General features: G+C 46.6%; 1 protein-coding gene across 1 annotated transcript in view; it reads left to right on the forward strand.

The window, feature by feature from the left end:
- The window catches only part of LOC311025004 (NACHT, LRR and PYD domains-containing protein 1b allele 5-like), a 174,164-nt gene that overhangs the window by 65,900 nt on the left and 89,420 nt on the right, over nt 1–18,844 (forward strand). The gene's annotated exons all lie outside the window — the stretch shown is intronic.

Raw genomic sequence — 18,844 nt, forward strand, 5'->3', positions numbered from 1 at the left:
AAAGGCCTTTCAGGCTGTCTGTGATCAGTCGCTGATCAGTATTTGTACTTCGTTACTTCCCACCTCTGATTAAGGACCTCATGATTTATGAATTTTAAACTGAGTTACAGACGTCTCTGTCCGAATGTAAACCTAGAGGACAAATTAAGTGCAGCGAGGGCATTTGAGAGCTCTGTGTGTGTGTGTGTGTGTGTGTGTGTGTGTTGAAAATACTAGCAGACATAAACACTACGATCGTTTGAAATTGTGCAATTTTAATTTTCCTGAATTTGTTTCAGCTCGACCCAAGACTCCTCGCGTTGATGCCAAAGGTTCAGTGACGGGAGGTAATATGACGTCTTCTTAGCAAATACCTTTCAGGGTGCCGCTCTTCCCCTCTTCAGATCCACCCGTCGCTCTGCCTCAGTCCAAATATGGTCACGTCCGTTCACTGGTTGCAAAACCTCCAAGATGGCGACGGCCAAAATGCCGACCTCGAGGCTTCAGAAGCGTAGTCCACACACCAACGGGTGACGTCACCACGACGACGTCCGCAGGAAATCACACAAGCCAGGAAGTGAAGTGATCTGAACCGAGGGGAGAGAGGAGTGGCAAAATAAAACAGGAAAGACTAAACATGAATGAGTGATTTGAATCTCCGAACCGAATGTCAGGGCGGAACTATGCAAACATATCTCGTTGATATTGTACAGTGTTACGTAAGAAAAGGGAAAGTACGTCGGCTAAAGTAGACTCACGTTGTTCCTGCACAGTAAAAGTCCCATAAGGACGGATCAGATAAGCCTGATTGGTCTATTCATCTCTGGGGGCGTGTACCAACGTTTGATTGACACTTTTCTGGCCTTGCACGTTTGGCCCATGAAAGTTCCCTTTGAATTGACCAGGTGGAGACGATGGCGTCTGTTATAGAGCTTGGAAACGCTGGCTGATTTGAGTCAGAAAATCAAGAGCTTCCAGAAGATTCTCAGTGAAACCGACCTCCACAAACGTTCCACAGACATTCCATAGATGGAGACAACAGAAATACAGGACACGGGCTTTTTATGGTGTTAACCTGCAGCCGACAGTCTGTGAGACGATCAGGGAGGTTTGAGAGAATATGAAGCGATTTGCTCCGGTACAGAGGTTGTCAGACAGCAGACCAAAAGGTAAAAGACCAAAAACTAGCCCTTAAAGGATCCGCATGACATTAAGACATTTATATAGCAGCAAACAACGATTTGCTATGAAGAGATAGTGGAGTAAAAGTACAGATATGTTTGAAAATGTAGGGAGTAACAGTAAAACGTTGTCCATGAAATAAATACTAAAGTACAGATACCTGAAAATTCTACTTAAGTTTACTTCCCACCTCTGATTAAGGACCTAATGATTCAAACAAAGACTATTCAGGTGTTCGTACTGGGAGGTTGATTTAATCTAATAATTAAAAAAGATTATTATAAAGAGTTAGAAGTCTCAGTCTGAATGTAAATCTATAGGAAGAATTAAGTGCAGCGAGAGCATTTGAGACGTTTATCAGGTGAAACCGGTAATTGATCTTTATGATATTAATAAGGAGATTTTCAGTGTATTTTGCATTGACATGTAACATTCTAATTCTTCTATTCTGACAGTGATTATGTGATCATTTTACATTTCCTCTCTCTTCAGAGCGATACTGTGTGGATGAACATTGTCCTGTGCTGATCCAGAAGGTGAGTGATGTAACGTCTGACTTGGATTCTAAAACAATGGATTCGTCTACATTGATTGATCTTTTCTCTGTTTTACATCATTAACTGCATCTCTTTGGGTTTTGGGCTGTTGGTCAGACAAAACCTTTGAAGATATCAATGTAGATGTAAGGGAATTGTGATGGGTACTGTTGTGAAAAAAATAGTAAGCTTGAATATAGGAGGAGAGTCTATGGGTTGTATCAATAACAGCGCTTTATTAGCACAAATATCAGGAAAACATATTCCGGCAGTTATACGTGCACGGACCTAATAGTCAACTCAACATAGGGTTGAATTCACTCAAAAGGCGCTTACACAGAGTGCGCAGCTTATTTCATTGAGACTCCCCATGAGTCTGATTGGCTCATTCAATAGACGCAGGCGGAGCGTAATTTTAGCATGCCGCGGCCTGGTTGGAGCGCTGGGTATTTCCACCCACACTGGCTCATACGGTCCATCCCTCCGGGTTCTGTCATCTATGTATGTGTGTGTATGTTGTCGAGATGCACATATATCATATACTCCCCCCCTGTGCGGATTCCGCTAAGGAATGTGTCCTATGTATATTGTTTGGCCCCCACCCCGCTGCTCTCTCGCCTGTGTGTGTGTGTAGTAATTTAAAACATGTGTGATTAGCTTATATATTTACATTTTTCTCCACAAATCCCCCTTTTCACACCAACTAGGTGTGAACATTTTGTTTAAAGGTACTCTTTTCCTTCCTTGTCTTCCATGTCCAGGCTCCCATCCTCAAGTTCCTCATTAGCTAGTAGGGGCATCATATATTTTGGTGGGTCTTTTTCTTTAGTCAGTGCAGTTTGCACTAACCTGGAAACCATGGTTCTCAGACATGGAATGCAGCAGCACCCACAGGTGACTAGTATGGCCAGGAAGATGGCTATTGAGGCTGCTAAAGATATTATTACCGCTTTCCATTTTCCAAACACTAGTTCCATCCATTTGGTGAACGGGTCATTGACCCCTGATGCTTCGTGCATTTCTTTGGAGAGTGCTCTTAGGTTTTCTAATGCTCGAGTGACTGAGCCATCTGGGGCCGTGTTATTGGGGATTATGGTACAGCAAAGTTTTCCGAACATGGCACAGACACCCCCTTTTTCAGCTAGGAGCATGTCTAGCGCCATTCTATTTTGCATAGTGATGATCGATGTGGGTGCGAGCTGCTCCGCCAGCCCTTCTACTTCATCCCTAGTGGCATTAGCGAGGCGCAAAAGATTATAGTGGATATAGTTAATGCGGTCTACGTTTTTATTGGGGAGTATCCAGAGAAAGATCGATTCGAACCCTGCTCCTACTTGATTGGCCAATTTATACTCGTCTGGCACGCCTCGAGGGATACCTATGGCGTCCACGTATGTGGTCCCTCCAAATGGGTCTTGCAAGCTTGTGTCCCTTTTAGCAAGTATATGTCTTCTTCTTCGCCGGACAAGGGCGTTAGATCCTGAGGGGTTTTTTATCACTCGACTGCCTATTAACGTAAGGGGCATCCCTAGTCTGACCATGGCGCAGGTGCCTATGGTGGTGTCGGCCTCTACTCGAGAATAGAGACGCAACCCTCCACAATAGTAAAACAGTCCCGCTCGGGCCCATGGTCCTATCACATCCCCAGATGTTGTCCTATTACACCAGTCTGAGGGTATGTTTCCTACATTGAGTTTTGGTTTGCTGCTGGCGAAGTTGAAACACTGATACCTGGGATCTTTTCCTTTTATGGCGGTAAAATAGCCGGCCCTAGTTTTATTATCAATGGGTGGGAAGACTGATGCCAGGGATTGGCATCCTGAGGGTGTGGCTTTTCTGGTTAAGTTCATCATACATTCATAACCTACTTTGTCTTTGTCTGGATATAAGGGGGCAGGTTCGACGAACATGGCAGGACGCGCAGCCGCGCATGCTACACATCCCGTCATGTTCTGGCGCTTAGCATTATCCGTAATCCACCTCAACCAAATGTTACTTTCTCCGAAGCCTGTAGCCATTTTTACGACGTCTAATGGAGTTAATTCTGTGTAATCCTGGGTCATCACTATCGGACTGGTAGTGGGCGGCTTTAGGGCAGTGGAATTAGCTGTGGTCGTATTCGTTGCACTACCTTTACTAGTGGGGGCGTATTTGGGCGGGTATATGTTTACTTGTATTCCTCGTATCTGGTCTTTTCCGGTGACGTCTACTCCTAATGCGATCCATATGCGATTTTTTCACGTGGAGCTTGCCTTAATGTTATTGATAGAGAGAGTGAGCGGATTGCCGGTTGGACTGAAATCTCTTTGGAACGAAATGTGGTCCCAAAACTCGCTGTGTGTGAATCGGGTAAAACCGGACCAAGTCCCAGTGAACTTTGTTACTAGATACCACTCGGGACAAAATGGCTGTGAATGCACCAAGAGCCCAAACCCATGTTGGTAAGCATTCCCAGTGGCCTCGCAGCTCTCCACTATTCGTGGACTATTACACAGATAGACATCGTAGCCCCGCCAACTTGCTTGGGATTCCCCGCAGTCTATCACGGAGCACAGGTCGAATGTGAACATTGTGGTATCCCCGGCAGTATAATTTAAAACTATTTTAGCACCGCACGCGACTTCGGGGATCTGGAAAGTTTTCGTTTGTTCCCTTTTGGGACGGGTTAGGTAAATGTTGGTGGAATTGTCTCGCTCTTTGTTTATTAGTTCGAGTCCTAGTAGAAGGAGTATTACCGCCACCCCGGTTACACCCATGATCACGGTGCACATCGTTTTCCCCCATGGGAGATAGTCTGCATATCTCCACCTCCGTCTTTCCTCCGGTGCAACAGACGGATCTCCGGAGAGTCTCCTAAAACTCCTCGGAGTCGTCATTTTGGGCCAAATCTGTTCTCACTTCCTGGAGTGAGCGAGTAGGTGGTGATGCTGGGGCACAATGTGTCAGGTGGTGCCAGGGAGCTCCTGCTTTTCCCTTGACCTGGACCGAGTGTGAAGTAACCTCCTTCACTTCGTACGGACCAGTCCACCTGGGGTCTGTCCACTTTCTTTTGTGAACCTTGACCCTGACCCAGTCTCCTACTTTGACTATCGTCCCCTGCTCTTCGGGATCCTTCTCCTGTGCCTTCTGCACCTGTAATGAGAGGGCTGAGACAAGAGATATTAGTTCTCTCATGTAGTCGGATTTCTCTATCTGACACACATCTAAAGGAGGTATATGTCCTCCATCACGTGGCGGGCCAGGCATTGGCCTTCCCGTCAACAACTCATGGGGCGACAGGTGCGTGCCTCCCCCTTTTGAGGTTCTCATGGCCATGAGAGCCAAAGGGAGGGCCTCCAACCATGTCATCTTACTGCCCGCACATACCTTGGCTATTTTAGCCTTCAACGTTTGATTCGCGCGTTCCACCAGTCCCTGGGACTGTGGATGGTAGACCGAACCAAAACTGTGTGCAATCCCCAGGAATGCCTCCACTTCACTCAGCATCTGATTATTAAAATGTGTCCCGTTGTCTGATCTGATACGTTTCGGTACCCCGTATCTGGGTATTAGCTCTGTTTGCAACCACTTCATTACTGTCTTCCCGTCTTCTCTATTTGTGGGGATTGCTTCTACCCATCTTGAAAATCTGTCTACCATTACCAAGATGTACCTCTTTCCCTGTACTACGTTCTCCTGTCCCATATCTGTATAATCTATACTAATATCTTGGAATGGTGCGAGAGGTACGGGGTAGGATCCCATGGGCGTTTTGAATGGTTTTCTTGGGTTGTGGTTTCCACAGACGACGCATTCTTCGCAGTATAGTTTTGCCATGCTGTCTAGGTGTGGGTGCCACCAGAGTGCTGAAATGTTCAACAGTGTTTGTCTTTGTCCTTCATGGGTTGGTCCATGGGCTTCTTTTAGTAGGGTCGCTACTAATTTTGCTGGTGCCACTATCCTTCCATCATGTGATCTCCAGAGACCTTCTTTCTTTGTGGCCCCCTTTTGTGTCCATGTCGACCATTCGTACGGGCCTGCTTGTTCTTGTATCTTTTTTAGGTCTTCTTCGGTGAGTTTAGGTTGGGGGGGCGTCAGCCTGAGTACCATTTGCTTTGGCTGATATCCTCCTGCCTTTTTGGCCGCCTGATCTGCAGCCTCGTTTCCTTGACTGATCCTGGTGCCTGTTTTCTCATGTCCTTTGCACTTCATTATGGATACTCCTCTTGGTAGGGTGATTGCTTCCACCAGCTCTTGTATTTCTCTTTGGTGTTTGATTGGGGTGTTGCTTGATGTTACGAATCCCCTCCGTTGCCACATGGGTGCATCTACTTGTGCCGCCCCATGTGCGTAAGCAGAATCTGTAAAGATGTTCACCGTCTTTCCTTTGGCCAGTTTCAAGGCTTCGGTGAGCGCCTTGACTTCTGCCATTTGCGCTGAAGCCGGTTGTGGTATTACTTCTGCTTTGAGCGTCTCATGTCTTCCATTGGAGTGTTGCTGAACCACTGCATATGATGCCTGGTTCAGTCCGTTTTCTCCTCGGTAGCAGCATCCGTCAGTGTAGAGCCAGAGTTCTGCTTTGGGATCTATGTCATTTTTCAGGTCTTGTCTGAGCTTACTTTCTTCACATGAATGTGGGGTTCCTTTCCCAAAGTTTCCAGCCATGTTCCTTTCGGCTGCGACAAAGTTTATATGTGGCCTGGTGCATTCTCTTTGAATCTTGGTTTTTCTGGCCATGCTGAAAGTAAACTCCTTACTTGCCAAAAACGCTGCAACTCCATGTTCAGTGTGGACCTGTAATGGGTGACACATCACTACATGTGCTGTTTTTTGGAGAGCTTTTGCTACCGCTGCAACATATCTGGCGCACATTGACTGTCCGGTTTCCACTGCGTCGAGTTTTGAAGAGTAGTATATCAACACATTCCTCTCTCCCCCTTTTTTCTGATACAAAACAGCATTTAAAAATGCATTTTGTTCAGAAACATCCAAATGGAACACTTCTGTGTAGTCCGGTGAGGTGAGTGCAGCAGCTTGGGAGAGTACTTGTTTCATGTCAGTGAATGCTTGTTCAGCTTCAGAAGTCCAGGGTAGTCGTTCTGTGAGGTTTCGAGCCCCTACCTCGTTGATCATTGTCCGCAAAGGTTGTGTCCGATTGGAGTAATCAGGTATGTGGGATCGGCTGTAGCCCGTTAGTCCCAGAAATGACAGCATGTCTGCCACCGTGGTGGGCTTTGGATGGTGTAGGATTGATTCCCTGTGGGCCGTAGATACTCCCAATCCTGATGCCGAGATTTGTCGGCCTAGGATTAGGACTTCTTCTCTGCATAGCTGCACTTTTTCTCTCTTGACTTTGTAGCCCTTTTTGTGCAGAACTGAGAACAGTAGGGCAGTGGCCTCCAGGCAGAGGGTAGATGTTTCTGCTGCCAAGAGAAGATCATCTACATATTGGATGAGCACAACCCCTGGTGGCAATTGGAGTTCTAGTAGGTGTGCTTTTAGTACCTGATTAAAGAGACCTGGCGAGTCCCTGAACCCCTGTGGCAACCGATTGTAGGTGTACTGTTTGCCCCCAAACGTGAAAGCAAACATGGCTTGTGATGTTTGTGCCAGTGGAACACTGAAGAAAGCGTTTGCCAAATCTATGACAGTGAAGTATCGAAATGCTGGGCTTAAACTCGTGAGTGCTACGTGTGGGTCTGGTACTGGATGAACATCTGGAGTCGTTGCATCATTTATAGGGCGGAAATCTTGTACCATTCTCCAGCCCTTTCCCCCTGCTTTCTGTACCGGTAATATGGGAGTATTCCATGGGGAGTGGCACTCGTATATTACCCCGACGTCCAGAAGGCCCTGTATCGTGGAATCCTGGTGGTTTCCCCATAGAACGTGCCCTTCAGTTGCAGGTGTGTCTTTTCTGCTGGCAGAAGCAGTCTGTCTCTTAGGTCTGCAATCGCTTTGTCCACGCGCTCATCCTCTATTTGTCCTCTGGTGGGGCTTGGGCTCCTTGGCGGGGCTTTTGGACTTGGAGCGGCCATGTTGCTTAGATCAGTCAATTGAGATATGTCTACCCCTCCTGTGGGGAGGCCAAAGTGGTCCTCGTTATCTCTCATGAAGTCCCGATCGTATCCACATGCCGCTGATTTAGGTTTGTATCCTCCAGCCGCTCCCCGTTCCTCTTCCTCTTTCTGGCCGCCAATACTGCTGGCAGGTGACTTTACTCTGGTTGACCCCTCCTTCCTTGGGTCGATATGGTTTCCACCACTAGGTGGCTTCGAGGGATTTTTTGTGAGAGGTCCTTCTGGTTCACTTTCTGACCAGGTCTTTTCTGAACTGCCTTGACTCCTTGATCCTCCAGGGGGCTCCAGTGCCGTTATTCGCTGTTGCAGTCTTTCCACTTCTCTCTTCATTTCCTCTCTGTCTTGGTCTTGTACGAGGACTCCCACGCCGGCCAATGTTAGTACTGGTGCTTGAACTGCTGTATCTGTGGTCTGTGCAGGCATTAATGGGTTGTGGTGGTTGTAGGGAGGTGGGGCTGTTGGGGGAGGTGTCGTTTCTGGAGGCCCAGTTGTTAACTTCTCTGGCAGGACTGGATATATGCCCCCTCCCCCTCCCTGTGTCTCTTCATGTTTGTCTCCCCTCTCCATTCTTCTCTGCTGGAAGAGGTCTTTTAGCATTAGATTTGTTACTCTTGTCTCTTCTTCTTGTTCTTCAAACATCTTTTTGAGTGGTTTGAAAAATGATCGCTTGTCCTTTTCAGCCTCCATGTTCTGTCGAGCTCTCTCTAATCTTTGTTTGACATCATTCACCATTATATTCATAGCTTCTCTTGATGGCAGCCCGTCCTTAGTGATCCATCCCTTTATCTCCCACCTTTTCGCTACTGATTTAACTATCTTCCCATCTCCCTTTTTACTTCTATCCTCAGTCATAACTCTAGCCTTCAAGGTCTCTACGAAATCTTCCATTTCCCCCTCGTTCAATCCCTCAATATAATCAAAAGAATCGCTCCTAACATTACCCAGACCAGCCCCAATCCCACTAGGTTTATTTAACAGACTCGTCTTAATGAGCTTTTCTAGTTCTAGTATCTGTCTACTCACTTCCGTTATCGTTGGTGTGTGTGTTTCTGCTGTTGCTGCTGAGTGGAGAGTGTCACTTCCTGGAGCGTGCAACAGGGTGTCGGCTACTTTCTCTTCTTCTTTGTTATCTATATCTCTGAACTCTTCTATGTCTATGTCATAAAACTCCATGCCATGTCTAAATTTTCTTGTATTACAACCACTGCCTACGCTTCTCTGCTCGACAGCGCGGTTCCGGAGAAATTGTATCGTTTCCAAATTACTATAAGTTTTCCTGTATTACAACCACTGCCTACGCTTCTCTGCTCGACAGCGAGGTCCCGGAGGAGTTGTATCGTTTCCAAATTACAAAGTACTATTTATGCAGTCTGTTGGTTAACCCAAAACACGCTATGTTCGTTAATAGAGTGACTTAATTATGTGCAAGAATTCTCATGTTTCACGGGGTGTGGTGGGTCCGCTACTTCACGATACTGTACACATAAAAGCCCTTCTATTCGTCCTTCATCTCGTGTTTTCTGTTAGGTTCAGTCACACATGTGTACACACTATGGCAGGTTTATTTTATCACTTTTGCAGAATATGTTTTCCTTCTATTTTTTAACATTTTATCCTTTAGTTAAATTTTGTCTAAAGTATTCATACTCACACTCGGTAGTTGTTGATCACCTAATTTATATTTTTCAATATACAGAATTCAATTAAATAGGTTTCTGCTTACCTTTTCGGTTGAGCGCTCAGTGATCAACTTTCCCGAGAGTGGATGAATCCTTCTGGCCTCCACTTTCTTTCAGGAAGCCCCCCTCCTTCTGCAAGACAGGAGGTAGTCGTTAAAATTCTTTCCTCCTCAAGCTTTTCTCCAAACCATCCTCTGCTACCAGATTTGTTGTGAAAAAAATAGTAAGCTTGAATATAGGAGGAGAGTCTATGGGTTGTATCAATAACAGCGCTTTATTAGCACAAATATCAGGAAAACATATTCCGGCAGTTATACGTGCACGGACCTAATAGTCAACTCAACATAGGGTTGAATTCACTCAAAAGGCGCTTACACAGAGTGCGCAGCTTATTTCATTGAGACTCCCCATGAGTCTGATTGGCTCATTCAATAGACGCAGGCGGAGCGTAATTTTAGCATGCCGCGGCCTGGTTGGAGCGCTGGGTATTTCCACCCACACTGGCTCATACGGTCCATCCCTCCGGGTTCTGTCATCTATGTATGTGTGTGTATGTTGTCGAGATGCACATATATCATATACTCCCCCCCTGTGCGGATTCCGCTAAGGAATGTGTCCTATGTATATTGTTTGGCCCCCACCCCGCTGCTCTCTCGCCTGTGTGTGTGTGTAGTAATTTAAAACATGTGTGATTAGCTTATATATTTACATTTTTCTCCACAGTACCTTTAACCATTTTCTGAAATATTATAGACCAAATTATATAACTAAAGTTAATAAATGAAGGGAAGAATCGACAGATTCATCAATAATAGAACTGGTACTGTATATAATAAAGGTTCTGGTACTGTTGTCAATCACAACAGAGCAAAGACAGCCGTTGGGCTGAATGTTATTACGCCTGGGAAAATAGTTCCTTACAAGAACTGAATTTAAAGCTAGAAGGAGGATTTTAACTATGAGGTGGGTTTTAACTAAACTTGACATTTTCAGGTAAATTCTGTAAAGTTTATTGAATATGAACAAAATGTAAATAAACTGTATGTCACGATCACTGGTGCTGGCAAAGGAGAACCCAAAAGCACGACAAAGAGGCAGGCGAGTTTGTTAGGGAAGATCAGTTTACTTGTCCAAAAAACAGGCAGGGTCAAAACCGGGAGATCAGAATAGGCAAACAAATCCGACAGGGAGCAGGCAGGAATCCGTAGTCCAAGAGAGGCAAAAGGGTCAGAACAATGAAGGCAGAACAATGAAGGCAGAACTGGAAACGCTGGAGAGCTTGGCAACGAATAACACAAGACAATCTGGCAGGAATCAAGTGCAAATGGACTAGTATATATACTGAGGAACTGATGAGCAAATGGACTGCAGGTGAGGAGGAAATGGGCGGGGAAAACCAGGTGAGGGAAATGAGTTGATTGCATGGCAGGGAAGGAGGGCCGGGTCTGAAATGACAGGAGAGCTAATGAAGTGACATGGAACAAAGATAAACAAACTAAGAGTTAGTGTAACTATGTTACAGAACCCCCCCCTCTAGGGACGGCTCTTGCCGTCCCACCCGGTTGATCAGGATGAGACTGGTGGAAGTCCGTGATGAGAGCTGGATCCAGAATGCTGCGAGCAGGGACCCACGAGCGTTCTTCAGGGCCATAACCCTCCCAATCAACCAGATACTGCACTCCCCTGCCACGTCGCCGGGACTTGATGAGCCGACGGACAGTGTATGCAGGTGCCCCATCAATGAGCCGGGGGGGTGGTGGGGGTTTGGAGGGGGGCAGAAGTGGACTCTCACTAACCGGTTTGACCTTGGAAACATGGAATGTGGGGTTAATCCTCATCGATGATGGAAGACGAAGACGGACAGCCACAGGATTGATTATTTTAGAGATTGGGAATGGGCCCACAAAACGGGGAGCCAACTTCTTGGAGTCCACTCTGAGAGGAAGATCCCGTGTCGACAGCCAGACGCGTTGTCCTGGGGTGTACCGGGGTGCAGGATTGCGATGTCGATTGGCCGATCGTTGGTAACGGTCAGAAGAGCGCAGGAGTGTGGAACGGGCCTGCATCCAAGTGCGCCGACACCGTCTGACATACGCCTGAACAGAGGGAACGCTGGCTTCACGTTCTTGCTCTGGAAAGAGTGGCGGTTGGTAGCCCCGAGAGCATTGGAAAGGTGAGAGACCAGTGGCAGAGCTGGGCAGGGTATTATGGGCATACTCGATCCACAGGAGCTGCTCAGACCAGGAGGCAGGGTTGCGGGAAGCAAGGCTGCGCAGAGCTGTCTCCATCTCCTGATTCATGCGTTCCGCTTGACCATTGGATTGTGGGTGGAAACCAGATGACAAACTGACAGTAGCCCCCAGCAACCTGCAGAACTCGGACCAAAAGTGAGAGGTGAATTGAGGTCCCCGGTCAGAGACCACATCAGATGGGAGACCATGTATCCGGAACACATGTTGCAACAAAATTTCAGCCATTTCCTTTGCAGTGGGTAATTTGGTTAACGGGATGAGCATGGCAGCTTTGGAAAATCGATCAATAACAGTGAGTATAACTGTGTTACCGTTAGAAGGTGGTAGGCCAGTGACAAAGTCCAAAGAAATGTGAGACCAGGGACGACGAGGAATTGGCAGAGGATGAAGGAGACCGGATGGAGCTTGATGAGAGGTCTTATGTTGAGAGCAGACACGGCAAGCAGCAACAAACTCTCTAGAGTTCTAGAGAACTTAGTCGAATATTTCATTACATCTTCAATAAATCCCTTCAAAATCAGCATGTCCCAAAATGTTGGAAAGATGCGGTAGCCGTTCCAGTTCCAAAGAAAAGCTGCCCAAAAATTCAGAATGATTTTAGGCCTATTGCTCTGACATCTATTGTCATGAAAGCTTTTGAAAAATTAGTGAGAAATGACATTTTAAAGAAAACAGAGTCTGATATTGACCCATTGCAGTTTGCCTATAGGCCACATAGAGGTGTCGAGGATGCCACAGTCACTCTGATGAACATGCTTTTTAAACATCTGGAAGGGAAAGGAACACATGCTCAGCTTTTATTTATAGATTTCTCTTCTGCTTTTAATACAATTCAACCCCACATTTTAACAGAAAGACTTTTAGAGCAATTTGATTTGAGTAAAAATCTTGTTGGATGGGTTTTAGACTTTTTAACCAATAGGACGCAACGAGTGCGAGTCAATGGAGTACTGTCTGACCAGATCTGCTCCTCCACTGGCTCCCCTCAGGGCTGTGTTCTGTCCCCTCTCCTGTTCATCCTTTACACTAACATGTGCCGCAGCAAAAGAGAAGACAGATTTATTTTAAAGTATGCAGATGATTCTGTCATTGTAAGCCTGCTACAAGGGAATGAAACAGGCCATGGCCCAGTCGCTCAGGATTTTGTAGACTGGTGCGATACGTCCTTTTTACACATGAACATTTCAAAAACTAAAGACATGCACATAGATTTCCGGAAACTCCCCAGTGCTAAGGAACTCACCAGCATAAAGGGTCAGACTGTTGAGTGTGTGGATAACTATAAATACCTTGGGACCATCATCGACAATAAGCTAAACTTTGAGACAAACTGCGAAGCTGTGTACAAAAAGGGGAACCAGCGTTTATATTGTCTGAGGAAACTTTCATCGTTTCACATTGACAGTAAAATGCTAACCATGTTCTACCGCTGCTTCATTGAATCTGTTATATCCTTTAGCCTGGTGTCTTGGTTTAGTAACCTATCCCTAAAAAATAAGAATTCCCTGAACCAAATCGTGAGGTGGGCTAGTAGGCTGATCGGAGAGCCACAGCTGAACCCAGAATCCCTGCATACAAGGCAGCTACAGAGACTAGCTGGGTCTATCTTAGAAGATGGATCCCACCCACTATATGGTGAATTTCAACTTCTCCCATCAGGCCGTAGGTACAAAATGCCTGCCTGCAAAACAAAGAGATACAGAGGCAGTTTTGTTCCCTCAGCTGTCAAAACGTTAAATAGTCAATAAGTAATTAAGCCACTCACTAACTTATTAACCTATGGATTGTATTTATTTATTTATTCTGACCTGTTTTTTTTTTTTGTATCTGCCATGATGGCTTGCATTTAGTATTTATTTATCTTTTGATAGTAATACCCTTTTGTATGCTTCCTATCCATATTCCTATGTCTGGAGCACTGTTGTCACTTTTATGTCTATGTCGGTCGATGATGTTAATGTTGTCTGCGTGTGTGTGTAAGCAGCCAATTCTTTCTTTGTACCTGCAACCAAATCTACCTTCGGGTACAAATAAAGTTACCTTACCTTACTCCCTGGTGTCCTTTTCCATGGAAGACCACCAGAAGCGCTGTCGAAGGAGGGCTAAAGTGCGTCTCACCCCAGGATGGCAAGCCAGACGAGAAGAGTGCCCCCACTGGAGGACCTCAGAACGGAGACCATCTGGAACGAACAGTCGGTTCTCTGGACAAGCACTAGGAGCAGGGTGTTCAGTGTGGGAGCGTTTTACCTTATCCTCCACCCCCCAGGTTACCGCCCCGATAACGCATGCAGAGGAGAGAATACCTTCAGGCTGGGATGGAGAATCCTCTGACTGGAACTGACGGGACAGGGCATCGGGCTTGACGTTCTTGGAGCCTGGTCTGTATGAGAGGGAGAAGTTAAAACGGTTGAAGAAGAGAGCCCACCTAGCTTGACGAGAGTTAAGTCTCTTGGCCGATCGGATGTACTCAAGGTTTTTGTGGTCAGTCCAAACCACAAATGGTTGCTCCGCCCCCTCCAACCAGTGTCTCCATTCCTCCAGTGCAAGTTTGACTGCCAACAGCTCCCGGTTCCCAATGTCATAATTCCTCTCTGCTGAAGCCAGTTTCCGGGAGAAGAAAGCACATGGGTGAACCTTCTGGTCCTCAGCCGACCGCTGAGAAAGAACTGCCCCGACACCGGAATTCGAGGCATCCACCTCCACAATAAACTGGCGAGCAGGATCTGGAAAGATGAGAATAGGTGCAGAGGTGAAGCGTGACTTCAACTCACCAAAAGCCGCTTCAGCCATGGAGGACCACCGGAAGGGCTCACTGAGAGAAGTGAGAGCAGTGAGGGGAGCTGCCACTGAACTGTAGTTTCGAATGAACCTTCGGTAGAAGTTGGCAAATCCCAGGAAGCGTTGGAGCTCCTTGCGTGTCGATGGAGTTGGCCAGTCAGTGACTGCCTTGATCTTGGCCGGGTCCATCCGGATGTTGCCAGTGTCGATGAAGAAACCCAGGAAGGATACCTCTGAAACGTGAAACTCACATTTCTCTGCCTTAACAAAGAGCTGGTTCTCCAAGAGCCTCTGGAGGACCTGACGTACATGCACTACATGCTCCTTCCTGGACTTAGAAAAAATGAGAATGTCATCCAGATACACGAAAACAGACACGTTGAGCAGATCCCGCAGAACATCATTGACTAATGCCTGGAAGACTGCAGGAGCATTAGTGAGACCAAATGGCATGACCAAATACTCATAATGACCACTAGGAGTATTAAAGGCCGTCTTCCACTCATCACCCTCCCTGATTCTCACCAAATGATAAGCATTGCGGAGGTCGAGTTTGGAGAAAATGGTAGCCCCTTGTAGCAGTTCAAAAGCAGAGGAGATTAATGGAAGAGGGTACCTGTTCTTGATGGTAATGTCATTTAGTCCCCTGAAGTCAATGCAAGGTCGTAGGGTCTTTTCTTTTTTCTCCACAAAAAAAAATCCTGCTCCAGCGGGAGACGAAGATGGTCGTATGATCCCTGCCGCCAGGGAGTCATGGATGTACTTTTCCATAGCTTTAGTTTCAGGAACCGATAAAGAGAAAAGTCGCCCCCTAGGGGGAGATGTACCTGGGAGGAGGTCAATGGCACAATCGTACGGGCGATGCGGCGGCAAAGAGGTGGCCCGGGCCTTGTTAAAAACCTCTTTCAGATCCAGGTAACCCATAGGAACTCCTGACAGGTCTGGAAACTCAGAGGGGACAGTCAAACCAGAGGCAGATGACAGAGCAGACTTCAAACAGACAGCATGACAATGAGTACTCCACTGCAGTACAGTTCCTGAAGACCAGTCAATGTGTGGATTATGCCTCCTAAGCCAAGGGAACCCCAAAATGACGGGTTGTTGTGGAGCATTGATCAGGTGAAAAGAAAGAGTCTCAGTGTGATTACCTGAAATGGACATTTGCAGGGGGGTAGAGCGATGTGTAACCCGGAATAGGAGGCAACCATCCAAGCCATCCAAGTCGATAGGCTTCTCCAGAACCACCTGACCAAGACCCAGCTGGAAGGCAAGAGTCATGTCCAACAGGCTTTCATCTGCCCCGGAATCAATGAGAGCTGAGACAGTCTGATAATTCCCAGGGCCGAACAGCTTGACCTGAACCAACGGTCGAGAGGGCATTTCCGAGTTCACAGTCCGGCTCACCAGCGCCCTCTGGATGACTGGTGAGCCATGTCTTTTACTGGACACGAAGAGGCGAAATGGCCGTCCTGACCACAGTACATACACCTGTTCTCCCTTAGGCGGCGCTGTCGTTCTGCTGTAGACAGCCGTGTCCTGCCCAGCTGCATAGACTCAGGAGCGTCACAAGGAGCATCTGTGCGCTGGTCAGAAGGACGCCCCGGAGGATGGGATGGCTGGTTAAACCGCACAGGTGAAGCGGCGGACCGAACTCTCTCCCTCCGCCGCTCTCGCAGACGACTGTCTATGCGGATAGACAGAGAGACCAGTGCGTCCAAATCAGCAGGAAGATCACGGGCCGCCAGCTCGTCTTTGATGTCATCAGAGAGACCGTTATAGAAGGCATCGAAGAGTGAAGCAGCGTTCCAATTACTCTCAGCTGCCACAGTACGGAACTCAATAGAGTAATCGGATACAGACCTTCCCCCCTGCGCCAGGTTAAACAAACCCCGAGCGACCTCTCTTCCGGGTGTGACATGGTCGAACACTTTCCGTAGCTCGTCAGAGAACAGCTTGGCAGAGGAGCAGATGGCGGATTCCTTCTCCCACTCTGCCGTTCCCCAGTCTCTAGCTCTGCCAGCAAGCAGAGAGACAATATACGCCACCCGGGATCTTTCGGTGGGAAAGGCGGAAGGCTGGAGTTCAAAGGCAAGGGAACACTGCACGAGGAAGGGCCGGCAGCTACCCGGAACACCGGAATAACGCTCCGGCGGAGGCAAACGAGCATCCGACACTGGAGGAGTCTGGACAGGAGGGCTGACAGGCGAGAGCCTTTGGAGAAGTTCATGAATGCTGCCCAAGCTCCTTTCATGACGAGCCGCCATCTCCCGTAGACCGCCGGCAATGGAGGTAACTTGTTCGTCGTGGCGCTGAAGAGCGTTGGCCTGTGCTCTCAGCTCATTCTGGAACGAGTCAGTGTCGGCTGGGTTCATGGTGGCCAGATTGTTCTGTCACGATCACTGGTGCTGGCAAAGGAGAACCCAAAAGCACGACAAAGAGGCAGGCGAGTTTGTTAGGGAAGATCAGTTTACTTGTCCAAAAAACAGGCAGGGTCAAAACCGGGAGATCAGAATAGGCAAACAAATCCGACAGGGAGCAGGCAGGAATCCGTAGTCCAAGAGAGGCAAAAGGGTCAGAACAATGAAGGCAGAACAATGAAGGCAGAACTGGAAACGCTGGAGAGCTTGGCAACGAATAACACAAGACAATCTGGCAGGAATCAAGTGCAAATGGACTAGTATATATACTGAGGAACTGATGAGCAAATGGACTGCAGGTGAGGAGGAAATGGGCGGGGAAAACCAGGTGAGGGAAATGAGTTGATTGCATGGCAGGGAAGGAGGGCCGGGTCTGAAATGACAGGAGAGCTAATGAAGTGACATGGAACAAAGATAAACAAACTAAGAGTTAGTGTAACTATGTTACACTGTAAACAGATGACCGATGTTGTTGATGGACAGTGACATGTAGTAACACTGGTATGATCCTTTAAGCAGGTAATAAAATAAAAGTCAGGAACCCGTTAACAGAAATACAGTAGTTATAAAAGAGAAGTTGCCAAAGAAATATGTACATCTACATCAGTAAACAGTCAAGTGGACAAACATCAGTTGTTTCTCTATCTTGTGAAGTTTGGATGATGTTCTCCACATCCATGTTTCTAAAACAGACATTGATGATATTTAAAGAGTAAAATCTATAATCATCCCAGCAGAGAAATTTAACTTTTGCTTCATGAACATTTCCTTTGAATTTTCCAGGTGGAGACGGCGGCGTCTATTATAGAGCTGCTTTTGGAAACGCTGGCTGATTTGAGTGACGGGGAGCTTGGGGATTTCAAGAAGGTTCTCTTGTCTCAAACTGACTTCCATCATCAGTTTGGGCTCCCATCCATGCGGTTTGAGATAAGAGGACATCAGGACATGGTGTTTCTAATGGTGTTGCACTACAACGAAGAGGCTGTGAATAAGACCAAGGAGGTTTTGGAGGAGATCAACAGGACTGATCTGGTGCAGAGGCTGTCAGACAGCAGCTCAGGACCCAAAAGTAATAACAATAAAGACAAAAACATGTCAAAATGCCCAAAATGTTGAATCAATGACTTTTACCACATTTCCCCTCAGAGCAAGACTCAGGTGAACACCGGTCTGGATTGATCAGGAAAGTGAGTAATGTTACATCTGTCTGACTGAGTACAACACAGCTTTCATTCAGCTAATGCAGGTTCATTCATGGTTTACATATTTATTTAATGAACGTATTATTTTTCAGGTAGCGACAAGAGTAGCTGTTCAACAGCTGATTTTGGAAACCCTGAATGATTTGGATGATCTGATGTTTGAGAGATTCAGGAGGTTCCTGATGTTGATTGTCCGTCAGAAGATTCTCCCATCCTTCCCATTTATGATGACAGACATTTATAGTAAAGACAGAATGATGACCGTGTATCTGATGATGGAGATCTACGGCCAACAGTCTGTGAAGTTAACCACGGAGGCTTTTAAACGAATGAACAGGACAGATCTGATACAGAGGTTACCAAAGCTCAGTTCAGGACTCACAGGTAAGACATAAGCCCCTTTACTCTGCCTTCTCGTTGCAGGATGATCACTCCTTCTTTCTTTTTGGTGTCAAAGGTACAGAGACGGAATGGAGGCATGGTGGAGGCGTTATGCCACAAAGTCCAGTATAAATGGTGCCATTGTAAAGATTAAAACAAAAACAAAACATAATCATGTGTCTAATAAATACTTTTTATAGTCCATAATAAAAAAAGGTAAATCTGATTGAGTTCTGTGTTTTGTAATGAAATTGTTTTCTTTCTTTTGAAGCAACTGTGCCTCATTAAAAGTGATTATTAGTGATTCAATTAGATTTGAATTGTCTGAGTTATTAAATGTCTTTTCTCCTCAGAGCAACACTTTGTGGATAAACATCAA

Source organism: Eutrigla gurnardus, assembly GCF_963514095.1.
Source record: "Eutrigla gurnardus genome assembly, chromosome: 14".
NCBI classification, from domain to species: domain Eukaryota; kingdom Metazoa; phylum Chordata; class Actinopteri; order Perciformes; family Triglidae; genus Eutrigla; species Eutrigla gurnardus.